Source organism: Grampus griseus (assembly GCF_964374135.1).
Source record: "Grampus griseus genome assembly, chromosome: 4".
NCBI lineage: Eukaryota > Metazoa > Chordata > Mammalia > Artiodactyla > Delphinidae > Grampus > Grampus griseus.
This window is the reverse complement of record NC_138997.1, coordinates 86,707,637-86,734,181: the sequence shown is the minus strand read 5'-3', so window position 1 is coordinate 86,734,181 and position 26,545 is coordinate 86,707,637. Positions and strand designations below refer to the sequence as shown.

Here is a 26,545-nt window from a genome sequence, read left to right as displayed (position 1 = left end):
GTGGCCCACAAAGTCTAAAATATTGACTGTCTGGCCCTCGACAGAAAAAAAATAAAATTTCTAGCCCCTGAATTATTGTAACCAAACAACAAATCTATGGATTTATGGGGAAAAATAAATTTGCTAGAAGCATCAACATTAGGAAGTAAAACTGTTCTGCTACATTAGGAGGCACAAAACACTTAAAAATGCATGACTATGTTATATTTTTTAACTTAACTACACATGTTGATCAAGGGTTTCAAGTTTTACTTATCAAATTCATCTATGGCTTAATGTGGAAAATGTCACTTAAGCAATGTACCTATCAGAATATAAAATGGAGATATTTCATGACCAAAACAACTTATTTCTGCACAACTGATGTGATGAAATATGGAGCTTAGAGACCTTTTATGTTGATATGGGCCAGAGAATGCCCTAATGTGGCAAGAAAAAAACCTGGGGAGCTATATTTGTGGTCCTTATGCCTCCCTCTGCTTTGTCAGTGCTCACAATTAATTGTATCTTTGATATTGTTAGTAAAGTAAACTCGTTAAGGTCCTTGATTTCTTAATTCTCTAATAATTTGATCTTTAGTGTTAATTCACACAGTTTCTGTTCAATCATTTTCATATATAAAAATGTAATGGTTATGTTTTATAGAAAGAAAAACTAAAGAGTGAAAAAGGAAAACTGCAAACCTGAGCATTTAGGATTATATTATGGACGAAATGTTCATGTGAAATCCTCAAATTTATATATTGAAGCCCTAATCCCCATTGTGATTGTATTTGGAGGTGGAGCCTCTGGGAGATAATTAGGTTTACAGGAGGTCATGAGAATGGGACCCTCATGATGGGATTAGTGTCCTTATAAGAAGAGACACCAGAGAGAGGGCTCTTTTTCTCTCTCTAATATGTGAGGACACATCAAAAAAAGATGGCCCTCTGCAAGCCAGAGAGAGGTCTCACCAGAACCTGACCATGCTGACACCCTGATCTTGGACTTCCAGCCTCGAAAACTGTGAGAAAATAAATTTCTGTTGTTTAAGCCACCCCAGGTCTTCAGTATTTTGTTATGATAGCCCGAGCTAAGACAGATTTCACCCAGGATACTCTTGCTAGAATAAGGACATGGTAATATTGCTAAGCTGACTAGGCCAGTGCTGATGCAGGGATAATGCATGATGATAATGTTGACTAGAATTACGTCCACCAAATGAACATTGAACAGATGAAGATGGATGTTGTACACATTGCAATAATTGGTATTATTTTTCCTGACTTCATGTGGGAGGCAGGAGTTAGGTCCTCAGTGTCTGATGTCAGTCTAACAGGCAGTGAGCCATCAGCCTTAGATGTCAGAGAATGAGATGTTGTTAGCTTCACTTCATCTTGAATTTTTTTGTGTGTATACACACTGCGGCTGGTGATTATTTTAAAAAATGGTGATAGGTAGCCATCATGTATGTTAAGCTGCTTGTCATTTTCTTGAAACAGTATCAATGGATTCTTAATACTGGCTGGCATTTCCTGTATGATTATTCATCATTTCCTAGAAATATAATCTTTAAGGTTTGGGGTTTTTTTTAAACCTCATTGTTAATGTTTTATTCTAGTCCTTAAGTAATCAATCTCTTCTTTCAGGATGCTGATGAAGCTATCACAATCTGTTACTCCATCCACTTACTTAAATTTTGTTTTTTCATCTTTATAAATTGTTGGATTCATTCAAATGTTATTTATATGGCTTTCACCAAAATTGTTTAAATTGTTCAGATTTGGGTTTTTTTAATTGTTTTTTAAAATATAATGAGGCATTAACATATACACACTATATATAAAATAGATGATCAATAAGGACTTACTGTAAAGCATGGGGAACTCTACTCCATACTCTTGTAATAACCTATGTGAGAAAAGAATCTGAGAAAGAATAAATATATGTATATGCATAACTGAATCACTTTGCTGTACACCTGAAATTACCACAACATTTTAAATCAACTATACTCTGATATAAAATATTTTTTAATAAATAAATAAATATAATGATGCAAAGATCAATATTTAAGGGCTGGCAGTATTCTATCTCTTTGAGATCCATACCATAGTAATGTAGAATCTGAAGAATGTAATCCACAAATATGTGACTTTGAACCTGAAAACAGACCTTGTTGGAGAATACACAAGGATGATGTGGTAATTTCCAGCTAGAGATGGGAAAGGTTATGTCTCATTATGTATAAACTGTAGTTCCTCACGGGGCCAGGAGCATTGTATATGACTAGTGACATTGCAATCATTTCTTTTCTAGGGTACCGATTGCTCTCCAGGATTAGACACCTGTGTCACTCATGTGGTTGTAAAGCTGTGGTCACAGTTTATTGTTGTTTGACCATCAGAGTAGAAATATGCATTTTTGGAAAGGCAACATAATTTATTTACTTTCCTTTTATTATTTATGTATTTATTTTGGGTACACATGTAGTAATATTTGAGTAAGTCAAAGGATATAATTTTACAGTAAAATATACATGCTTTTCTTAAATTCGTTTTGCATGTTTTCTTTTCAGTGAAATTTTCAGGGATTTTTTTTTAAAGCTATACCGCGTAATCATTTATTTGTATCACAATGGAGTTTCAAGTGTTCAGATGATTAAATGAGTTGTCCCTTGAGGAATAGCAAAAAGGGAAACACTATTGTGCTGCTTCATTAGACTCGCACGTAACCAAATAAGGAAGGAAAACCAATTTGAAACTAACAGTAAGAGGTCACCTTATTAAAACTATCCAAGTCAACTTAAAACAAATGAATGCAATAAAAAAATTAAATATCTGTAGCATTTTTCATCATTGAATATGGTTAGAATTTTAAAGTCTGTTTATTAAAAAATGTTGATTCTTATTGGGTACTTTATAAATTTATCTAACTATCTATCTATCTATTTATTTATTTATTTATGGCTGCGTTTGGTCTTCATTGCTGAGCACGGGCTTTCTCTAGTTGCAGCAAGCGGGGGCTACTCTTAGTTGTGGTGTGCAGGCTTCTCATTGCAGTGGCTTCTCTTGTTGTGGAGCATGGGCTCTAGGTGTAGGGGCTTCAGTAGTTGTGGCTCACGGTCTCTAGAGCACGGGCTCAGTAGTTGTGGTACATGGGCTTATTTGCTCCATGGCATGTGGGATCTTCCCAGACCAGGGCTTGAACCTGTGTCCCCTGAATTGGCAGGCAGATTCTTAACCACTGCGCCACCAGGGAAGTCCCTTACTGGGTGCTGTTTTATATTTGGGTAGGCAGCCTTAGGCTTAGTTTCAGTTTCTAGTTTTGTTTTGTTTTTTTTGAATCTATTTAAAGTCCACTACAAAGACTTACACTAGTTGTAAATTCACCCTTTCACGTTTTCAATATACATTTACTGACAATTACTGTGATTCGGGATATTTAGCTTGATAATAATATCAAAGACCTGTATTAACAAACCACTTAATATTTGCTAAGCTCTGTTGAAATGTTTTACAGGTACTAACTCATTCCCTTTTTGCAACAACACGTAGAGCTAAATGCTATTACAAGCACATTTAAAGTAAAGAAACTGATTATCAGAGAAGTTAAATTATTTGTCCAAGAGCACAGTGAGAAATTAGCAGAGACAAGACTCAAACCCATGCATGTTAGAACTTTGCTCTTAACCAGTGAGCAAAATGTACTAATTAAAAGATGGTTTAATAACAGAACACACCAGATATATGAACAGTGCCCTGGTGCCTCAGAAAACAGTCAGTCTGGTAGAGAAGGCTTTCAGAGAGGTCATAACTGAGTAAAATGAATGAGTTGCAGTTTGCCAGAGAAAGAAAGAAACTGGAATATTCTAGACAGGAAAAACACAATATGTGTAAATCCAAGGCCACGTGAAATAACGGGGCTTGATTAGGAAAAGCTGGGAATTGTGTGGGAAGAGATGCTAAGAGAGTGTGGGTGGGAGAAAGCCAGAAGCTCAGTTAGTCTTTTCTGTAAATAATGTAGTTGTAATCATCTGTACGACCTTTCTCATGTACTAAACTTTAAAGTGCCCTGATGGCAGGGAACATTTCTGTATGGTTTACTGTACTCCCAGCATCTACCTCAATGTCTCTTGTTTTTCAATCAATATATATTAAATGAATCAATGAGTGACGAAGATATGGCTTGATGGATGCATTGGAGTTCTTTGAGGTTCTTTTGAAGGTTCGTTGTTTATAAAGGAGAGTGACAAGATTGCACTTTTTCTTTTATTTTGGCCATGTCCCACAGCTTGTGGGATCTTAGTTTCCCCGACAAGGGATTGAACCTGGCCCGGCAGTGAAAGCACTGAGTCCCAACCACTGGACAGCCAGGGAATTCCCTGCTTGATTTTTTAGAAACATAACTATGGGAGTAGTTTTGTAGGAGCCTTTGGAAGTAGCCTCTCTTGGAGATAAATGATAATTTATACATAAATGTATGCTTCTACAATACTTCTGCTGCTGAGTAAATCATGAGAACTCTCTATTTCCTCCTCTGTAAAATGAGGGGGTGAGATCATCAGGTAATCCTGCTCAGCAAGTGTGTAGCATGAATTAGAGCCTGTGAGCATGGGTCTTACTGTGTTGAGAGTTATACAATGAGCAAGATTTGCATAGCAGAGCACCCATGGCTGGGGCCTGGGAAGAACAGGGAGATCAAGCAGGGGCCATTTATGATAAAAACCACAAAACCAACTTTAGAATGGTTATACTTGACTTATGTCCAGGTTGGGATCAGGGACAAGATGACTTTAGCACTTTGGATAAGTCCTAGAAAAGAATTTTCCTAAGGAAAATATCACTGTCTAAAATCTTTGAAAACAGAATTCGTAGTCTGGACCATAGGCCTCCTTATTCCAGCAATTTATTGATATATTGCATAAAAATCCTCTTTTGTCCAACTAGCCCATCCCAACTCACAATTCTTTTAATAATAACTAAAGAAACTAGGGCCTCCAAAAGACAATAGATGAACAATAGATGAACTAACAGTGGGAGAATTCCAAATAGTTTCAACTGTTTTACATTATGATTTTTTTATGATTCAAAGCATAAATTGTTTTCCAAAAAGAAATTCTTCTTTAATAAAATAACGATTTAAAATAGTTAATTCTTTTCTTTTAAATATGTAAGAAAAATAAATTAATGAGTAAAATTGATAATGATATTAATTCTAGAAGAGTAATTTATAGAACACCTGCTCTTATATTATCTCCACAGAAAACCTGTGAATCAGAAGTCCTGTATTCCTCTTCTTATTGTGTAAAAGATGACACTGAAGGAAGCAGGAAGTTTTAAGTGATTTACCCCAAGTTACACAATCATAACAAAATTTAGAATTAAATATCAAATTATCTCAAAGGACTGGAATATCATTTTCTGTCTGTTAATACCTATTTTAAGTGTTGGTGTTCTCTGGGAGTTCTGATACATATTTAGTGTGTGAAACCTTTGGCAATGCTCACAGAACAAGCAGCTGGAGTTCTTCTGGTTTGATCTCAGCAGCTGCTTTCAGAATTATTGAAGCCACACTCTTTCCCCCTCTACTTCTGCACTTCTTGGGAACTGTTGATGTCATGCTATCTTTTCTGCAAAAGCTGCTGTTCATCTTTTCATAAATAATGCATTTTTGGTAAGACTTCAACTTAACTCCTCCTTAACCTTCTTCTCTTGTTTCTTCTCCTTCCCCAGCGACACCTAGTAGTGTTTTGTTTACTTCTATTTTGTTTTCCAAGAAGATATCTTTACCTTGGTGATGACACCATTATTACTTCCTCATAGCCATGCATTTTGAATTAGTGTATTTAGCACATTGAAGTGAACAAAATGATTTATCTTGCCCTTAATTTTCCCTTTCATAAACTTGTGCTAGTAAAGTGCTGAGGCCATATTTTCTCTGCAATCTTTCATCATATATTTTGAAAACCAGACGAAATCATTTTTTAGAGACCAATACACGCCTTGCAAATGAGATGTGTCATGATGGTGGCATGGACAAACTTCTCTGAGAGTTCAGACGAGTGGGGCATAACTTGGGTCAGGGGTGTGCAAGGGAGGCGTGGAAAAAGAACATTTTAGATCAGTCTTGAATAAAATTATGGTTGTGTTGCTCATTTAGAGCATAGTGAGGTGAATAATAAGGTACGGCATCAGAAAATTTTATATTATTTTGGTCCCCATGACCTGAGGAATCTCTGATAGAGTGCTATGATTCATTAAATGCACAATAAATATTTTCTGATTATATGAATCTACTAGTACAGTTTGATTTAGTTCTCTTTTGATGGAATAGAAGTTGTAATTGTTCCATAGGGAACAAAGGCTCAGATAAGATCACTACTATTGAGGGATGGGAATGAAGATAAGAAAAAGTCATCTTTTAAAACAAAAGATTTTAAAAATCAGTATATAGTGAATGGGATATACTATCCACAGAAATGTTTCTCTTTCAGGAATGATCTGTAATAAATAGTTAACTTTAGTCAGCATTTGCTATTTGTTAGATATTGTGCCAAGCTTTTCACATGCATTTTCCCATTAATGTTCATAACAGACTTATATGGCACTACCAGACACACTAATTTACAAGTGAAGGAAAGCAGGTGTAGTGAGGCACAGACACACAAACTTGATCTATGTCAGAAATGTATTCAACCTTCACTTTTAATCTCAGGAATAATACACTTTGAAGAAGATACTGCCTGGAATATGACAAAGCAATCAACAACAAAAACTTTATTATTTGCATTTTGTTTCTGCTCACCTGAAAAGCATCAGAAACCTGTATTTAGCAGAGAAAAAATGGACATTTTCAAGCAAAGTTCCAACGAGCATTTATCAAAGCCAGTGGAGAAGGGGAGCTTTGTTCTACAACCTGCCCTAGTTTTGTCAATGAGAATATCCCTATTTTATGCAGGAGCATAAGATAATCTATATTAATCTATGAAATGCATAGATTAACCAAAAAATCATTAGAAATATCCTATTTCTTTTGCTTATATTTTATTACCAATAAACACTCTGCTTGATGAGTTGGTCACCTTTGTGACTTACTTTTAAATTCTACTCATAAACACTGTCAATTATATTATCAAGCCATATGTTAAATTTTGATTTTGATGGTAAGCACAGTCATACTTCTAACTGCATATTTTTTTGGCATCCAAAATTTAGTTGTTTGAGACCTTGGTTATTTGGGCTGCAAACTACATGCCTAGACAGTACTACAAAGACACAGTTTTTAAATTTTTGGTACTTTTTGACTACCTTTGACCCAAAACACACCATTTCTTAAATTTCTTTTAACTCCTTGAGATATGAAATATTTCAAATACATAGCAATTATGTATCCCAGCAATGAATTCCCAAAAGTCATTCCTACTGCTCAGTATGTTGATTTTAAGTAAACTACAATAGAAGACAATTTCTATGAATATTTTTAAGTGTTAACTACAGATATCACAACACCTTTTTTTTGTTTTGTTTTTCCGGTAAACTAATCTAACATTAATTGAGTGGCAACTTTTTATGTCTGGCCTTGTGCAAGGATTTTTCATTGACAATATTCTATTTCATCGTCACACCAACCCTGGAAGGTAGGTATCACCCTCATTTTTGTCAGAAGAGGAATATGAGGCTCAGAAAGGTTAGGTAGTTTGTCCAGTCACACAGTTGGCAAGAGACAGAGCTGCGACTGAGTCTCAGATTCAAGTCCCTGCTCTCTCTCGGGCGCCGCCCCTAGTGAGGAAGGAGGGAGCAAAAGCAGCAGCAGCCATCCTTCCATTTTCTTCCCTGAGAACCAAGACGTTACCAAGAGAAGGAGCCTGTCCTTTCCCACAGACCGTCCCCTCTCCACCTGGGGAGGATGCAGTCAGTTGAAGAACCGAAACTTAACTATAAAAATAAGTAGCAGGGACAAGACGCCCAGCAGCAAGCGGTTTCGGTGCTGTGGGAAGGTCTTCGCGCCGTTCACAGCTGCTGTGGGAGGGAGCCACGTGGGCCCTGTGGACAAAACGGGGACAGTGGCTGGGCTAAACAGGCCCCTTTTGGGTCGAACAAATTTTAGATCACAACGTCTGGAGCAGGCAGCAACTGCTGTTAGCACGGCCACCACCACCCTCCGTCTGCTTATTTTACCGGTGTTTGTGATCCAACACGGATTCAAAATTGGGAGAGCATACAGGTTTGTGCTTTACGTCCCAGAACTGTCATCTCACCCATCCTACTGTCTCCAAGGCCTACAGACAGGACAGCAGCAAAGAGCAGGCGGTCCCCATCGTCACGTCCAGAGTCACCTTGCCTAGGAGGCGCTGCACCTTGCCCAACTTGCAGATGAGCAGCTTGCCAACCTGACCGTCGGTTAGGGTACAAGCATTCTCTACCAGCCTGGCTTCCAGGTCTTTCTCCTGCTTTATAACCACCATCTGTCCATCCTCGCTCTGCACTGCTGATTTGGTAGGCTCGACATCCAGAGTAGGCGGCTGGCCGGGGAGCCAGTTTTTTTTTTTTTTTTTTGCGGTACGCGGGCCTCTCACTGTTGTAGCCTCTCCCGTTGCGGAGCACAGGCTCCGGACGCGCAGGCTCAGCGGCCATGGCTCACGGGCCCAGCCGCTCCGCGGCATGTGGGATCTTCCCGGACTGGGGCACGAACCCACGTCTCCTGCATCGGCAGGCAGACTCTCAACCACTGCGCCACCAGGGAAGCCCCCGGGGAGCCAGTCTTGCAGCTGCAGGAACAGCAGCTCTTCCTCCTGCGTGAGGCTCAGCTTCCTGAAAGCTCTGCCACAGACATATCCTTCGGGAGGCCGGGGGCTTCCTGGCTGCTCTGGGGGGAGCCTTCATCTTGGCCTCCTCCTCTCATCTCGTGGCTCGTCTTTCACTTTCACAGCAGGCCCCTCCCACCTCCATGTCCTCTTCCTTGAGCCAAGGTTTAACATCTGATTCTTCATTCTCTTCCTTAAAAAGCCAGCCCGAGTGAACCAGAAGCAGCTGCACAGGCATATTTCGAGTGTCATTCCTCAGCCCAGGGTCATCGATGAAATCATCCTTCTCCAGCGTGTACAGGATCTGTTCTGTTTCTTCATTCGTCTCCCTCTTGTTCTTTTTGATGTTGATGTTGTGAGAGGTCCCCATGTCCGACACATTCACAGCCTTAGTTCCCCTTTTTCTTCATCATTTCAGCTGGGCCCTGCTCAAAGATGGAGTGGGACCGGAACACTTCTGGGCGTCCCCCGCCTTGTCCATGGCCCTCTCGCTGTCGGTCTGTATCCCTTTCACGCTTTTCCTTCTTGACGGTTACTTCTTCCTTGGGCTCTTCCTTGATCTTATGACTGATATTTGGGGTGCAGGTTTTCTTCTTGACTCCCTGAGGGTGAGGTCCCTGGAGTGGATGGAGGGAAGGCGGCCCGGGGTGAGGGGAGGCACCGGCCTCCGCAGGAAAAGACCCCCGTTCCCCAGAGAGGAAGGGTCGGGGCCCTCCCGGGGCGCTGGGCTCGCCTGTGGCGTTTTCTTCATGTTGCCCCAGCGCACCGGGGCTGGAGCTCCGCATCACGCGCATCCCGACTTCACCTCCTAGGCGACCTGCAGCCGGGCCTCAGTGCCGGGGTGGAAGTCCACAACACCTTTTTAAACTAAACCTGAATTAAGTTGAGTATCTTTTCATCTTATTAAAAAACAATAAAAAATTAAAAAAAAATAAATTATTTTATTTCTATAATTCTTATAGCTTGCTGATTACTCAACATTATTAAAATTAAGAAGAGGTTTTTTAACTTATAAAATATATTCTTTGGAAATACATAATATGCTATTATAATGGGTTCTGTGTGGTTATCTACTGCTACCATAATGTTGTGTAACCAACAACCACAAAACCTATACGCTTAAAACAATAAGCTCTTTTAAGTTCATATGTGTGTGTGTTGGCTAGCAGAGCATCTAGTCTCCAACGGCCTAGAGATACCCACGTGCACGTCTGTGATTAGCAGCAGACAACTAGGTGGTTCTGTTTGTACTGGCTGGACTCAATAAGGAGGACTAAGCTTTTCCTCACTTGGTTTCTTATTCTTTAGCAGGTTAGCTGGCATTTACTTGTTCTCAAAGTGGAGTCAGAGTAAAAAGAGAACATAGGCAATAAAGGACTCTTGACGTCTTGCTTGGAAATGGAACACTGGCACTTCTTTCATACTCTATTGACCACGACAAGTCACAAAGCCAGCCCACATTAAAAGATTCAGGAAATAAGGTACAACTCTTTTAAAGTTATGATGTTATGTTATCAAAGGAGTAGTTACAGGGAAGCATATAGGATCTGGGACATTTTTGTAACTAATCAAAATTTTTTTCATTAATTTTGGTAGATATTTTAAAATGTATTAATCTTTGAAGAGAAAAAGTAAACTTGTCTCTGACAATCTTAACAATTTTATGTCTGTATGTCTATATTATTTCTACCCTTTTTTTTTTTTCCTTTCTATAGTTGTTTGGGGATATTTTATTAATCGTATACTAATTGTCAAGTTTGATGCTTAGCTACTTAATTGGCTGCTATTTTTCTTTTCTTATATATTAGCATATTTAAATTCTCATATAATAAAAATTTAGCCTCATCTCATAAGTTTTGAGAAGTAATAATTTTTACATATTTAAGTATATTTTCTAATTTCAAATATGGGTTCTTTCTTATTTGATATAAATTATTGATTTGTGTGTTCTAAATTTTAAAAATACATTTTTAAAAATCTTAACTTTTAGATATTTTCTAACATAATAGCATTGTGTTCAGAGAATGTGAACTGAATCATAACATAGATGATTCTAACAAACGTGATGTAGAACTAAGTTAGACAGACACAAAAGAATACATACATATGATTCCATTCATACATAAAGTTCAGAAACAAGCAAAACTATTGCTTATCCTTGGGGAGTATGTAGTGACTAGGTAGGGGCGTAAAGGAGGTTTTGAGAATGCTGGTGATATTTTCTTTCTTGATCTAGGTTCTAGTTACAAGGCTGTTGGTAATTTGTGAAAATTTATCAAGCTGTTTATACTTGTGATTTATGCACATTTTTATGTATTTGTTATACTTCTGTAAAAAGCTGGAAATCTCGGTGAACTTGTTTATAGCAGATTAGACAGAGCTGAAGAGAAGATTAGGAGAATAAATATAAATTGAAGGAATTATGAGTTTACAGATTCAAAGAGATAAAAATTATGAACAAGAGGTTACAAGATACACAGAAGAGAGAATTCTACAATTACACATATTCCTTTCTAATGTGTCTTTGTCACTCCTCCCATCAAAGCACAGAGTCTAATCCCTCAAGGCTTGAATCTGGTATGGCCCTGGGACATGCTTTGACCAATATAATGTGGCAAAAGTGACACTGCTTTTATTTTCAAGTCTACTATTTGGAAAGGCTTGCAATCAAGTAGTCCCTAAACTGCAAGGTGCTGCTAGCTCAACTTGTCACACTTCCACAGACTTAGTCAGTAAGGAGACAACCAGACCAAATGGTTTTGCACAGTTTATAACTTCTAGGGTAGCAGGCAGCTTGAACTTCATGCTCTCACTGATCTCTTTTATCTTCCAAGTCCCACAGGGGTGATTCAACATGGGCCTAGGTGAATTCTGAACACACAGCTAATCTGTGTCCAGCTTTGAACCCCCCGATCTCGTAAGGTGATGCTAAAAATCTTGCCTAAACTTTGCTCCAAAGGAGACATTGTGTTTATTACTTTGGAATATAAGAAAGTCTTCCCTGATAACACAGTACTAGCTTGCTATAACCCCTTATACAAACATTCTTAAATTGTCCATAAATGCCTAGCCATGTAGAAATGTGAGGGATTCATGGAGAATTGTCTCTAAACAGCAACTTCTGAATGCTTCTACAATCATTTAAAAAGGACTAGTTTAGCATCTAGAGGGTGAAAGGGCATGTGGAAAATCAGGAGCCATTCCATCTGAGGACTCATAAACAAGTAGAAGGAACTCTCATTTGAATTCAGCTCAAATTGCTGACTCACACATTGTGAGTAAATAGTAAACTAAGTTTTGGGATGTTTCGTTACACAACATTAGATAACCGAAACAAAGATGTTGAGTTAAGAATCATGAAATAAAATATCTCAAAGCATAGCTGGCTACTTTTAAGGATAATCATGGGTTGTTTGGTACAAAATGTTTATCAATAATCTCATTCTTCTTCTAGGACAATTTTTATAAAGATACTTTTTGGAAGCTATTTGGGGAAAAAAATCTATTCCTGTAACTAAAACATTAGCCAGTGGTTCTTTATCATAGGTGGCTAAGTTAAAACTAATGAAACACATTTTTATAGATATCACTATTTTTTTCAATTTTCTTTCAATAAGGTTTTGAACCAATGAGAGGTGTTATTAGAATATACCTACCTGCGCAAATACTTGTTAATAGTACCTGCATTTGTTTGATGTAGACCTGGTGAGTTCAACTGAGTTTTTCTTTTGGTTTGTGGTAGAATGAAGTGGAATACTTAAATCTTATCATTATGGAGATTGTTCTTTCATTTATTCAACAACCATGCACTGTTCACAGTGAGCGAGTTATGTCAGATGAAAACTGAAGAGCCCACAAGACCCTCCTCTGCCTCTATGGTCTTGCCTTCATTGTAATTCCCCTTTGTCACAAATATTAGCCTCCTTACTGTTCTTTAGTGACAGAAGTTTGTCCCTTTTTCCTGGAAAAGTGCTTCAATATAACTATACGCCAGGCTTCCTTTCATCTTTCAGCCCTTTGGTCAAATATCACTCTATCAGCAACTAACTCCTTGAACACACAGTTTAACCTGCATCACTCCCTATGACAAGTTCACATTTTTTCCCACAGCACTATATCACCATTAACAGACAGTTAAAAAAAATAGTTTTCTTTTTTTGTTGTTGGTTTGTTTTTCTTTATTATCTGTCTTTTCCCTGAAAACAAGCTTCAAAGAGGCATGGGTTTTTGTTTTGATTACTATAATTTTCTTAGTACTTGGAACAGTTCCTAATTCATAACAGGTACACAAAAATGTTTGTTGATTGAATGAATACATGAATTAATGTGTACAATCAGCCTCTGGTTTCTAAAAAGAATCCCCAACACCGTGGCAGCTTATAATAAAGCTTTATTTATCACATTGGCTAGGGGCTCTGATCCATGTTTCCTCACTCTAGGACCTGGTGGAGCCTCCGCCATCAGACACATTGCCTGCCAATATGGCAAGGAAACAGGGATTAAGCCAACCTCACACTGGTTTTAGGCTCTCCCACTGAGAAGTGATAAATAGAAAATCCAATCACATTTCACTGTCCACAGGTAGGTAGGTTGTAGCTACCATGTGCCAAAAAAGACAGGCTGTGATAATGGCAGAGATGGTATTTGTATAGAGTCGTTAGGGAAGGCCTCTGAGAGAGAATAATATTTGAACTGAGCTCAAATTTCTTCCTAGAGGCCAACAACTATGGTATTCTAAAACATGATTTAGATCTCAGTTCTATGTTATTTGTCAAAAATTAATAGAGCTATCCTGCTATCCTTACCTCTTAGTGTTACTGCATTAAATGAGATATTTCATATAGAGCACTTAACACAGTGTCTGGAAATTAGCAAATGCTCAAAAATGCTATCCATTACTAATCATTATCACTGACATTTAAAATCATTTTGAATTAAATGGCAAGTGTTCCTGAAAACAATTAAATATGAAAGTATATCTAAAGGGAGTACATCAGTGCTAGGTGGATTTTGTCATAAAGAGGACCATCCATGCTTGTGGGATGATCTCATAAGAGGTAAGTTTTGAATCATGTTTGGTTTAAACACTGGCTACACACTGATCGGCATGTAAGGTGGGTAATACTCTTGAACTCAGAGCAACGATGGGAGAATATATGAAATATATTGAAGCAAGTGATTTCTCAAACACCAAGCAACTAAGCCCTGACAGAAATACAGGATCAAATTCGTATTCATAATTTATGTTTTATAACCCATCTACTACCAATAGTATCCTGAGGTATTAGTAGAAATATATTGCTCAGTAATAATAGTTAATGCTAGAGACAGAGAAGGTCAACAAAGTGTTATCCTTGATTACTTTGAAGCAGATGACAAATTTTAAGAAGATGGTCATGCATGGTCATGTACTATAACCTGGAATGCTTTGAAAAAGATTAATACGGTAATATCACTAATTGTATAATGCCAAAGCACTGACTACTAAAGAGGAGGGAAAAATCACTGGTATTGGATTACAGGAGGAAAACCCTGTAAAGATAGTTTGGAGGCAACTTTGACATGATGCATTTACAGTGGAGAAAGGTGACGATGAATTCACACACAAAAACAAATAAATAGAAGTAAAATTCTCTATAACATTCTGTGCCTCTTATATTGTTTTATCCTCAATAATCAAAGTTAAGATAATTAGGCATGCTAGTTAAACACATAGTACTTATTAATAGAGTAATTACCATAGATTTCCACATTAAGATAAGAGTGTATATCTTAATACATGATTTATTATTCAAGGACACTATGTTCTTTAACTCTTTATTATAACTCATGAGGATTGCTAGAATTTTGCTCATAGAATTACTGGAAAGCCTACTTGAAGTTGTGCTGTACAAAAAAGAGTTAAGAAGATAGAGGAACAAGATCCAATATGGTTGCTTATAATCATATGATACCAATTAGTGTTTCACTAACACTGATATTAAGAAGCACAGTGTGACTTACATTTCCATTTTCACTTAACACTTTTTATCTAGGTGTTTAGTTGTTCATGGGTATGAGAATTCATTTTGCCATTCACCGAGATCTCAGTTGGAGCTCTGACATTCCTGACTTATCAGTGCTTTTTCCACTTCAAGAAAAAAAAATTACCATTCCTCAAGGCACTAAATTACTTTTAGTATTACAATTTCTAGTCCTTTGTCTCTCCTTGATCCTCTGACATTTTTTATGTCTCCTCTTGTAGTGCACTTAAGCAGAGCTATTTTGATTAAATAACTCCCCAGAGGACTGAGATTATAATACAATAGTCTTCCAAATAGGTTATTCTTGAGTACATATTGCCATTATACAGTACAGATATAACATCAGTATTTCATAAATGCATGTTTCTATGAAATCTACCAAGTAGATGAATATCTATTTCATTGTTCCTGACATCACTGAGTTATAAATAATAAAGTGAAGCTCAAATTGTTTATTTGCAATGGAACAGCTCTGAGAAAAATTTCAGCTATCAATGATGTAGCAACCTCTAGAAAAGACAGGAACTTTAAAATTACAGTGAACACTATCTGAAATAATTCCCCTTAAATTGGAAAATTGCTCAAAATTTCCATAAATCAATTTTCCAAATCCAATAGAATTAAAATGAGTGGTGAGTACATTCTTATTTAATTCACTTTTTTTTTTTTAGAGTCAATCCGCTTCAGTGTTTTGGAGTTAAGATAGCATTAGATGGGTGAAGTAATTACTAATTAGCATGGTTTCAGCAGGGCAGACTTTTCACTACTAGTCAGATTCTTTACTCTTCTGAGAAATTGGTTTGCACTTTTTTAGAACAGCTCCCAGGAAAAGGACTCTTTCTTCTTTATGTCAAATGATCACTATCATTACACACTTGGAAAATTGCAAACATTGAAGTAAAACATGGGACAATTTAATTAAATCTTAAGAATTGGACTTCTTATGTAAAATACAGCCAAAAATAGAATTTTTATCAGTGTGATTAACTATCAATCTCTTCCATCTTTTCACGTAGTTAGCCTTTTAGTAAAGACCATTGTATGTTAAATCTTTAGTACATAGAAGGCCAATGAAGCCTGATTCAGTTTTAAAGTTCCCATTTCATATAGCTATCTTACTCCCCTGGTCTCAGAAAAATTTAAATATTCTTAAAAAATTTTTTTTGACAGATTAAAAAGTAAGCAAAGTTACAAAGTTTCAGTTATGAAAGAAGATTAGTCCTGGAGATCTAATGGACAACAATGTGACTATATTAACAATATTGTACTATACCCTTGAAATCTGCTAAGAGGGTAGATCTTTAGATCACCACACACAAAAAGTAAGAAAATAGTAACTATGTGACTTATGAGTATGTTAATTAGCAAAATAGTGGTGAATATTTTACAATATATATGCATATCAAATCATCAAGTTGTACACTTAACCATATACAATGTTTAACTGTCAATTATACCTCAATAAATCTAGAAAAAATTTGAAGTGTGCAAAGCTGTAAATCAGTGACAAAGTACAAAAAACATATTTCTTTGAGGAACAAATCACTCAGAAACTATTTTGTAATGTATATTTTCTCAAAATGCTTCCTTTTGAAAAACAAAAGTCCACATATTCTTTTTAGCTTATTAATTTGAGCACAACCTGGTTGTTAATTTTGAGAGATTTAATAAACTTTGGTAAGAGGTTAGGAACTTAGATTTGTTTATTTTATATCTTCTTCTTGGGTTAGCGCTAACAACAGAAAACAAAGAGAATGACAACAGAATTGTAGAGCTAGTTGAAGGAAATAAAAACATATTTTCTATTATTTAGCCAGTTAAAGCTAAGAGTAAAATTTAGAGGTTGATTTTTCTCGCTATTTTCTTTTACCTAAAACTAACAAGTTAATCATGGTTAGGTATCTATCTAGGTTTTTTTTTGTATGGAGGGTATACTTTGCTTATTAAATAATGCAGTTCCAAATTTTTATCAATTTAGGGAAGAGGAAGGGTGCAAGCCCTCTGATTTTCCCACTGAAACATATCCCAAGTACATTTAACTAAAAAGACATTTGAAATGTACACTTAGTTTCTAGAATTTCCTGAGCTGTAACTCTATATTAACAATGAATAAGATCAATGATAAGATGGAGAAAGTAGTTGCTTCAAGGATAAAATTCTCTTTTTTTTTGGAAAAAAATATTTAAAAGAGAAGGCTGCTGTATCCTGCTTCATCTCTACTGACAGGCCAATAGTGAAACCGATTTACTTCACTTTCACCAATCCTTCATCATTTTCCCTGTGATCTCACAGCTATTACAGTCTCTTTTGACATGACCAAACAAGAACACTGAAAAAGAACATTTACTGTATATCTAAATTAATGAAACCAGGGATAGAAAAAGAAGCACTGTGCCACTTGAGATATTTTTGCTCTCATAAAAGACAGAGGTGCTCACGAGGTCAAGAGCTCTTTTGGTTATAACTTCCAAGCATTCTAGCAATAAGAAAAAAAAAGTTCTGTATTTTACTGGACTTCTTAAAATTCTTCTTTTTTTCTTTTTCACTATCCTATTTGTAGCACTCTTGAAAATACAATAGACACAAAAAATCAACTTTCATGTTTCTCTTGGCTGAATATAAAAATTCTGAATATTTTCACAAAATCTCTTATTTTTCATTTTGCTGTCAGCTTTGGTAAAATAAATATTGAAAAATTCTGCACAATAGTATATGTTTCAAGTATATTTTACACTTTTATATGGAAATGCTTTCTCTTTTTTACTAATTTATTTCATACTATTAATAAAATATGTCAAGATAAATAAGAAAAATGTGTAGAGAATGACATTAAAATTCATATAAGTTTGAGATAGTTATCATTTGATATTTCCATTGTCATTGTTCATTGCATGTTACTTTTAATCTTAGGTAAAATTATCTAATAAAATTTTGTTCTCTCTATAAAATATGTAAAAGCATTAATTTTACAGCATAATTATTTTAATACACTCAAATTGCAATCCCAGAGTGTTTAAAATTGTAATATATTTATTCCAGAGATGTGACTTCAAGGTTTTTAATCTATTTGGGTTTAAAAAAATCTGTACCTTCAAATATTACTATGAATATACAAAGTTAAAAGTGAAAATCAAAGTCAGGGATAGAATCTAAAGTTACTTTACCCAAGTATCCTTTGATCTAAATAAATTTGAGGTGAAAATTTCATTTCTTAGGAAAAAGAGTTCAAGGATGTTCCATGCCTTGAGAATATCATTTTGATACTAATTGTTCGTAGATTGTTTTTATTTCCCCTCATTCTTCATCTACCTTCTTTTTTGATTCTGAATATATGGTATGTATCCAATTAAAGCAGAGTTATGTAAAATAATCCACTTTTCAGAAGAACTAATGTTTCATAAATGACTACATTTATTAGTTCCTGTCACACTCAGAATCTTTCCTCATAAGTGAACACTCATAGCATGTAAAACTATTTAGCAAGACGACCATCACAATATTATCATTGTTGTCATTCTTATAAAACTATTATAATAATATTGCAATATACTTAACAATTACAAAAATAATCACATCATATATGTCCATATTCTGAGTGAAATAACTCATTTTTCTGCATATTTCCTTTCAGTCTCTGCTCATATGCATGGTTTTCATTGTCACTTCTACTTAATACTTTTGTTTGCATGTTATATTTGACCACAGTCATTTTTTCCCTGGTTTCCAATTCCTATTCCTGGCATACTGATCTTTCAGTATTAAGGCTACTACTGATGAGTATGGCTCTGCTCATTGGGAGAACTCATAACTGCCTGGCCAGCCTCAGAGCAGCAGAATTTTTTCCCCCCATGTAAGTGACTACTGACATGCTCTACTGCTCTCCAGTTCAGGGTAAATTGTGGCCCACTGATGTTGACGGGTAGCAAAATATGCCACTTTGGCTTATTGATTATTTTGAGCTGTAGGCAGTTAAAAACCAGCAAATGCAGGGAGAGTCTTTCTGTGAACTCTCCTTATCTGCCTAAAGACAAATCCTCCAGAAAGAACTCAAGTTGTCTTAAATCCTCTCCCGGGAGTTTCATCAACCAAGAAAGATTGATTTCTCATCAGCTAGAAGTTGATACCACACCCAGACAAACTTTGTCACAAACTATCACATCTCTCATCTATTCTTCTAAGGGCCCATTCAACTTTCCTAAAAACCATTTTCTCTCCCTCAAGAGACCTACATCCCCCCTCCTCTTTCCAGAATAAGATGGTAATTAAGCCTGAATTCTAAGCCACCTCTTTGACTTACTCATTTTTCCCTGGGTATTTCCTATGCATACATGAGGTATACATGTTAATAAATGTCTGTTTCTTTTTCTCTTGTTAATCTGTTTTTCATTAGAGGGCTCTTGGCTAAGAAGTCAGATGTTAGAGGGAAAAATATTTTTCCTTCCCTACACTATGTGTAAAATTATTACTTCCCTTGTTCTAATATCCTATATAACCACTGTCTTCTGGTATTATCTTCAAGGAAGTACATAAAAATCAAAACTATTTTTCTATTTCTTATAATAATAAAAATCTTAAATTGAATTTAAAAATACCATTTACAGGGCTTCCCTGGTGGCACAGTGGTTGAGAGTCCACCTGCCAACGCAGGGGACACGGGTTCGTGACCCGGTCCAGGAACATCCCACATGCCGCAGAGCGGCCAGGCCCGTGAGCCATGGCCACTGAGCCTGCGCGTCCGGAGCCTGTGCTCCGCAATGGGGGATGCCACAACAGTGAGAGGCCCGCATGCCGCAAAAAGAAAAACAAAAATACCATTTACAAAAGCATCAAAACTATGAAATAGTTCATTTAGGGGTAAATCTGGTAAAATATGTTTTTGAATGTGAATGAACTATATACCAAAAACTACAAACTATTGCTGAGAAAAATTAAAATAAACGGAAACAGCTTTTTCATGGGTTGGAAGACTAAGTATTCTTAAGATGTCAATTCTCCTCAGATTTATCTATACATAGAATTCCCAATCAAAATCCCAACAGGCATTTTTGTAGAAATTGAAAAAACAACTCTAAAATTCAGAATCAGCCAAAATACAGAAATTAAAATCTCTAAAATAGCCAAAATGACATTGAAATAAAACAGAGTTGGAAGTTTAACAGAACCTAATTTTGACACATATTATAAAGCTACAGTAATCAAAGTGTAGTAGTGATGTCAAGATAAAAAGATCAATGGAACAGAGTACTCAGAAATAGACTCACACAGGCTTATTTCAAATTTTGTATTTAAACCTTTGACAACTGATTTTTATTAAAGGCAAAATGGTAACTCATTGAGCAAGACTAGTCTTTTCCACAAACAATGCTCAAACATTTGGATAATCATTTGTAAAACTATGAACTTTAATCCAAATTTCACACTGTTACAAAATTAACTCAGTGGATCATAGACCTAGATGTAAAACCTAAAGCTATAAAACTTGTAGGAAAAAACACAGAAGAAAATCTTTGTAATCTTGGATTATGGAAAGATTTCTTAGCCAAGACACCAAAAGCACAATCCATTTTTCAACAACAACAACAACAACAACAGAAAAGAGAAAGACAGAGAGAGAGAAAATAAGAATGTCTGCTCTTTAAAAGACACTATTAAAAGAGTGAAAAGGCCAACCACTGACTGGGTGAAAATTTTTGCGAAGCATATATTGGATAAATAAATTTTATCTAAAATATATAAAAAAAAATTTTAATAATCTCAAAAACCAACTCAATAAAAATGGCCAAATATTTAATATTTAATTTAATATTTACACAGAAACCTTACCAAAGGAAAATCTTACCAAAGGAAAATATTGGTTAGAGTTTAATCAAAGAAGCAGTACACTATATTCTGGGTACTTCAGGTGGTTTTAATTTGTTTCTGTCATCTTCTGTCTAAAGAGCTGGCTCATTAGTTAATAAGAGCTTACTAAATTTTTAATTCATATAAATATCTGTACTTCTATTAGGCATTTTTGGAGACCATGGTTAGATGGGAAAAATAAAACAAAACTTGATTTTATTACAATACTACAGTACCGTGTTTACATTCATTTATACAGTTTAATTAAATCTCCCTTAGTTTTATTGCCAACATAAGCACTTTTGCGTTGCAGTGGCCAAACATAAAGCAAGATATTTAGCAAAATTACAAAGTGGGGAGTATTTGCTGCTCATAGCTGGATAGTTGATCAATAGCCTTTTAAATTAAATCTGATTTTTAAAATTGCCATTATTCCCTTTCTTCATCAATTTTGCTTAAATAAATTTTAGTCATTTAGGAACACAAAATGCTGAATGGTTCCCAGTGTTTTATTTAGCACAGATCTTAAGCTTTCGGGAGGGATTTTATTGTCTTATTCCAGATATTATCATGTTGATGCTATTTGTTATGTACCAAAACTGAACAGCTTAGTGTTTTATAAAGCCAACCTTTTCTATCAATCATTCTGAAAGAGCAATAAGATTAACACTACAGGCTTCACATTATTGATTATTCTTAAAGTTATGACTCCAAAAGTTCAATGTGATAACATAACCCTATTTCACCAATCAGAATGTTGAAGAAGAAAAGTTACCACTTTTATCAACTCATCAAACAAATTTTGGCATAGCCAAAGTACATATGTTAATTCAATATATTGTTTTTCAAAATTTCTAATATATTTTGGAATTGGAAAACTATTAAAATTTAAATTGTATTTAGTTTTTTCTTTATTTCAATTTTATTTACTTTCTTCTCTATAATGTAGTAGTAAGAAAGAGTATCATAATACTACTTTACTTCAATTGGTATAAGATATTCAAAATTAATCACAAATTTAAATTTTAAACCTCTAAGCCATGTTCACCCAAAATATTTGAATTAGTGGCATGGTATCATCCTTTCTGTCTACTACATACACTTACACATACAATGCAAAATCTGCAGAACAAACACTCCAGGTATTTTCATTATTATTAATAAAAATTTAATGTTCTGTAACCACATCACTAATGTGTTGTCCGCCTGTAACAAAAGAATTATGAAACACAATCCTTTTACACATATATGCAAATTCAAGATTATTCTTCAAACATTTGGATATCAAAAAAAACATTTTTGGAAAAAGTTAAAAAGACCAACATAAGTTGCCATCTTATCTTCTAAAATTTTGTGAAGGACATACAAACAAAATATTACTGTTCATTAGTACAACTACTTGATAAAAGCAATAGAAAGATGTTTGTCAAAGCGTACAAACTTCCATTTATAAGATGAACAAGTTCTGGGAATGTAATTTACAGCATGGTGACTACAGTTAACAATACTGTGAGAGAGTAGATCTTAAATGCTCTCATCACTCACACAAAAATAATAAGGTAAATATGTGAGGTGGTAGATTTAATTAGCCTTATTGTGGTAATCATTTTGCAATGTATCAAATCATCAGGTTGTACACATTAAATGTACACAATGTTACATGTCAATTATATCTCAATAAAACTGGGGGAAAAAGGAATAGAGGACTGCTAAACCAAACAAGTGAGAAGACTACAATTTTTAAAAATAAATTGTTTTATTTAAAATTCACCTCATTGTCCTTATTCTCCTTTCTCAGCATACTTAAATAAACAAAACAAAGGAACAAAGTAACAAATATATTGCCATTGATCAGCACAGCTTTTAGACCAGCAAATGAACCATCGAGATCCATACATTTGGGCTTCCCTGGTGGCGCAGTGGTTGAGAGTCCGCCTGCCGATGCAGGGGACACGGATTCGTGTCCTGGTCCGGGAAGATCCCACATGCCGGGGAGCGGCTGAGCCCGTGAGCCATGGCCACTGAGCCTGCACATCCGGAGCCTGTGCTCCGCAACGGGAGAAGCCACAACAGTAAGAGGCCCGCGTACCGTCAAAAAAAAAAAAAAAAAAAAAAACCATACATTTACCCTCCAATCACAACTTACCGAATGCAGTCAAAGCCTGATCCAGATAAGCATTCCCCACGTTGCCCTCCTTTTACAGATTCTAAATTGCACAGGTGTCCATTTTAAAGTTATGTTACTGACTCGATTTAATTCGTTTTTCATTGAGTGGTTCTAGTTTCACAGAAGTAAGCACAGTCATCTCTCCCTATCCTTTTCTGCGGTGCTAGATTCCAGGAAGCCAGAGGATACCAAAATCCTTGAACGCTCCAGTCGGTTCTTCCTATCCTATCTACAGGTTCCAGATCCACAGATTCAACCAACCCCAGGTCATGTAGTATTTTCCATTCTAGGTTAGTTGAATCTGCGCCTTGGAAACCCAGAAGATTTGAAACCCGTGGATAAGGAGGGCTGACCGAACTCATCTGCATGTTAGACCATCTTTACATGTTCTTTACGTTTGTGTTATTTCGCATAGCTGGAGGTAAAAATTACAGAACATGGAAAGTCACTCTAACAATTAAAATATACATTATGCATTACATCATCTTTTCTTTGACTCTGTTTCTCATTCTGACTTTTATATTTTTATTACAGTTAAAAATAACACTTCCTTCCTGATTTGCATTTATGAGAACATCCATTGTGAATAGAAGAAATACGTCTGTGACTTTTCTACTTTGGAGCTGGAAGGAACTTTATAAACATTAAATAATTAATTCTCACAACACTCAAGGCAAAGTTTAATATTCTCATTTTATAACCAGGGAAATGAGAACAGAATGCTAAAGTTATTTGCTGAATGCATTAAAGTGGTTGCCAGGCCTAGGCTGAGCACTTGTATTGTGAGCCCAGATTTGTAGATGCTATAAATAAACTAGATGTTAGAAGGATTACAGAATATTATTTACAATTAATATGTTCAGAGTTCTTGAAAGGATTATATCTTTTGCTTTGTATAAGCTTCTGAGTAACATGGTCTAACTTTTTGAAGGAATTGCAACATCAGTAAATTTCGTTAGTAGTGACACAAACCATAGGGTCTTTTCATTTAGTTCAAGCCTCTCCTTGTATTTTTGGCATAAATATGTGATTTTTGAGCTGAATTTTATATTTCACTGAATTCAACATCCCATGACTTGTGTTTTACTTTTCACATTCACAGAAGTAACTTGAGTTACTTGAATAAAGCTCACATAAGTGATAGGAAAAAAAAAAAAAAAAAACTACCGTGTACCAAAATTTGTCGTTAGAAAGAAACAAATTTCCTTATAAAACTGATTTTCTTTCCACTCAGTGTAGCTATGCTTATGGGAATAGATGGGGAGAACGTCTTAATAATGTGAAACTCATGTCAAAAACAGTTTACTCCATGCTGTCTTAAGCAGATGTAAAAGCTACTTTAAATGAGAAGCTAATACAGAGCCTGAAGTTCAGAAAACGTTTCTCATCTTTTTCATACCTCACATAGTTGATCAAGGATAGAGATTCCATTTAAAAAAAGAGAAAAAAGAAAGGTAATAAAAGGAGCTTAAATTACAGGTGGCCTGGATTCCTGAGTTTTCTCATATAAGATCAAAGCACTGTTTATTTCCAACTTTTCTCTCTATGCCATAACAGAGGGTGAATGAAATGAAGGAATCTTTGATGTCAGAGAAAATAAAATGTAAACTGAGCTTTTGGACTCCAAACTTTGAAAAAAATCAGCTATTTCTCTTCCATTTCTAAATATCCTTCTATTATTCTGATACATAAGTATATGTCTTTCTGATGATGACTATAGGTATATTTAGATTATGATAATGAATTAATCTAATTTATGGGCAAAGATTTAAGAACAGGGTTTTGCAGGCATTGTCTTAGCTTTTAAAGCTAAACAAGGACTTTTTTCTTAAAGAAAACATGTTTATATTAGTGAAAGCTTTATTTGCTCTATTGCTTTTGCTTCAAATTCAGAACACTTGCTGCCATTTCACTTTAAAGAGTGTTTAAGAGGTTTTCTAGAGTTTTTTTTCAGCTGTTGATTTTTTTTTAATCTCTAAACTCCTACCACTTTGTTACAAGAAGATGAATCTTAAAAGTGCAGAGCAATAAAATTTCAAGTTGAAAGAGACAAAGTTTGAAAAGAAATATTTTCTTAAAGGAAGTTTATTATGATTTGCAAAGAAAAACAGCTCAATTTTATCTCGACCTTTGGTTGGACTTCTAGATGATCCTACAGGTGCCTTCAAGTTCAAATATCTTAAAAATCGTATAATACTAACATTATAACTCTAACATAATTCTATTTTTAAAAGTAAAAACCCTTTTAAAATTACTGATATTCACAGTAAAAACTGATATTCTGAACCTTAATTCCAACCAGAAATGTGAGTACAGAAAGAGAACATGTATTATTTTATAATTTTGTAGTATGAAGCCTGTTTTTATTCCTACCTTATGGAATAAACATTCAGTACATGTATGTCTACAATACATATAATTTTAAATTAGTTAAGTGGCCAAGTATGGAATGTATAAAAAGAGGTAATCTCACTGTTGGAAATGTGTTTACTCTAAAATAACTAAATAACAAAGATTCTATCCTGAAATGTTTTCCAAAGGCATAATAATAATTCAATTTGTTATTTTCATAATCACTCCTGAATTAAGAATTCACAGACATATTAAACAATCATATAGGGCATAATTAAGTATTTATCACACAGTAAATAAATTTATCCATTTTGTATGAAACCACAACTGAATTTTTATCTAATAAATTTAATCTTATTTAGTACTCAAATATTGTTTTCCAATTCTACCTTAAAAAACTTAATGAGATCAACATTGCATGAAACAAATTAAAATTTCACATACCATGTGTAATTTTAGAGGTGACACAGTTTTCCATGGTGGGGGGAGATGATATTAATTAATTAATCAGCAATTTAAAATTCTTTCCTCTCTACACTACCTCCTAGTAATTAACAAACTACATCTTATGGGATACATAGTAATAATGTTTACTAGTGCACAATTCAAAAAAAATTTTATGGTAGTTAATTCGGTAAAATAATTAGTAAAAGCATTTGATTTCCCCTTTGAAATAGATAAACTCAGTAGTTGATTTATTTTAAACTGTCCTAGATAAATTATATTTTATATTCCAATCTCAATGCATTGGCAAAATTTTCTGGAAGCATTGTTTTGAGAAGACTGTGAAATTTACCTTGACTCAATATAAAAGAATAGCATGATAGAAGTGCTATCTTTTCAAAGTAAAAGTAGAAAATTTATGGCATATAAATCATACGTATGCTATTTCAAACTTGAGTCTAGTATATAAATACTGAGTTAATGATTAACAAATGAAGCAAAAATATTCCTCCACATAGCAACTTATTATTTGACTGTACGTTATTTGCCATATGGTTTATATATTGAAACTTGCCAAGTAAGAGACTGATGTTTAATAAATAATTCCATGTACTCTGCAGAGTTGCATATCCAGTACTATAAAATTATGATTTCCTGTTGACATTTAATTGTTCAATTCACATGCTTCTCCCTTTAAAAATAACCAGCTTCTAAACTATGGGGGGAGGAGAGGAGATTGAGAATGGAGAAGGAAGGCCTTTTTATGATCTTTTCCTCACAAAGTAAAAGTACAGTACTCTGGGACACATTGATTATCTATTTATGTAGAGATAATATTATATGAGAGTAAATATAACCTGTTTTTACCCATTTAATTTAGTTATACTCACTATACATGACTAGTCATAGGGAAAATTATCTCTTTCAGGGTTG

General features: G+C 35.1%; 1 pseudogene across 1 annotated transcript; it reads right to left on the bottom strand.

The window, feature by feature from the left end:
- Nucleotides 1-8,155: 8,155 nt before the first annotated feature.
- Nucleotides 8,156-9,579, bottom strand: LOC309822298 (DNA-directed RNA polymerase III subunit RPC4-like; annotated as a pseudogene). The gene is made up of 2 exons: nucleotides 8,711-9,579; nucleotides 8,156-8,503 (listed from the first exon to the last, which is right to left on the bottom strand). The product of its transcript is annotated as a DNA-directed RNA polymerase III subunit RPC4-like (transcript).
- Nucleotides 9,580-26,545: the final 16,966 nt, after the last annotated feature.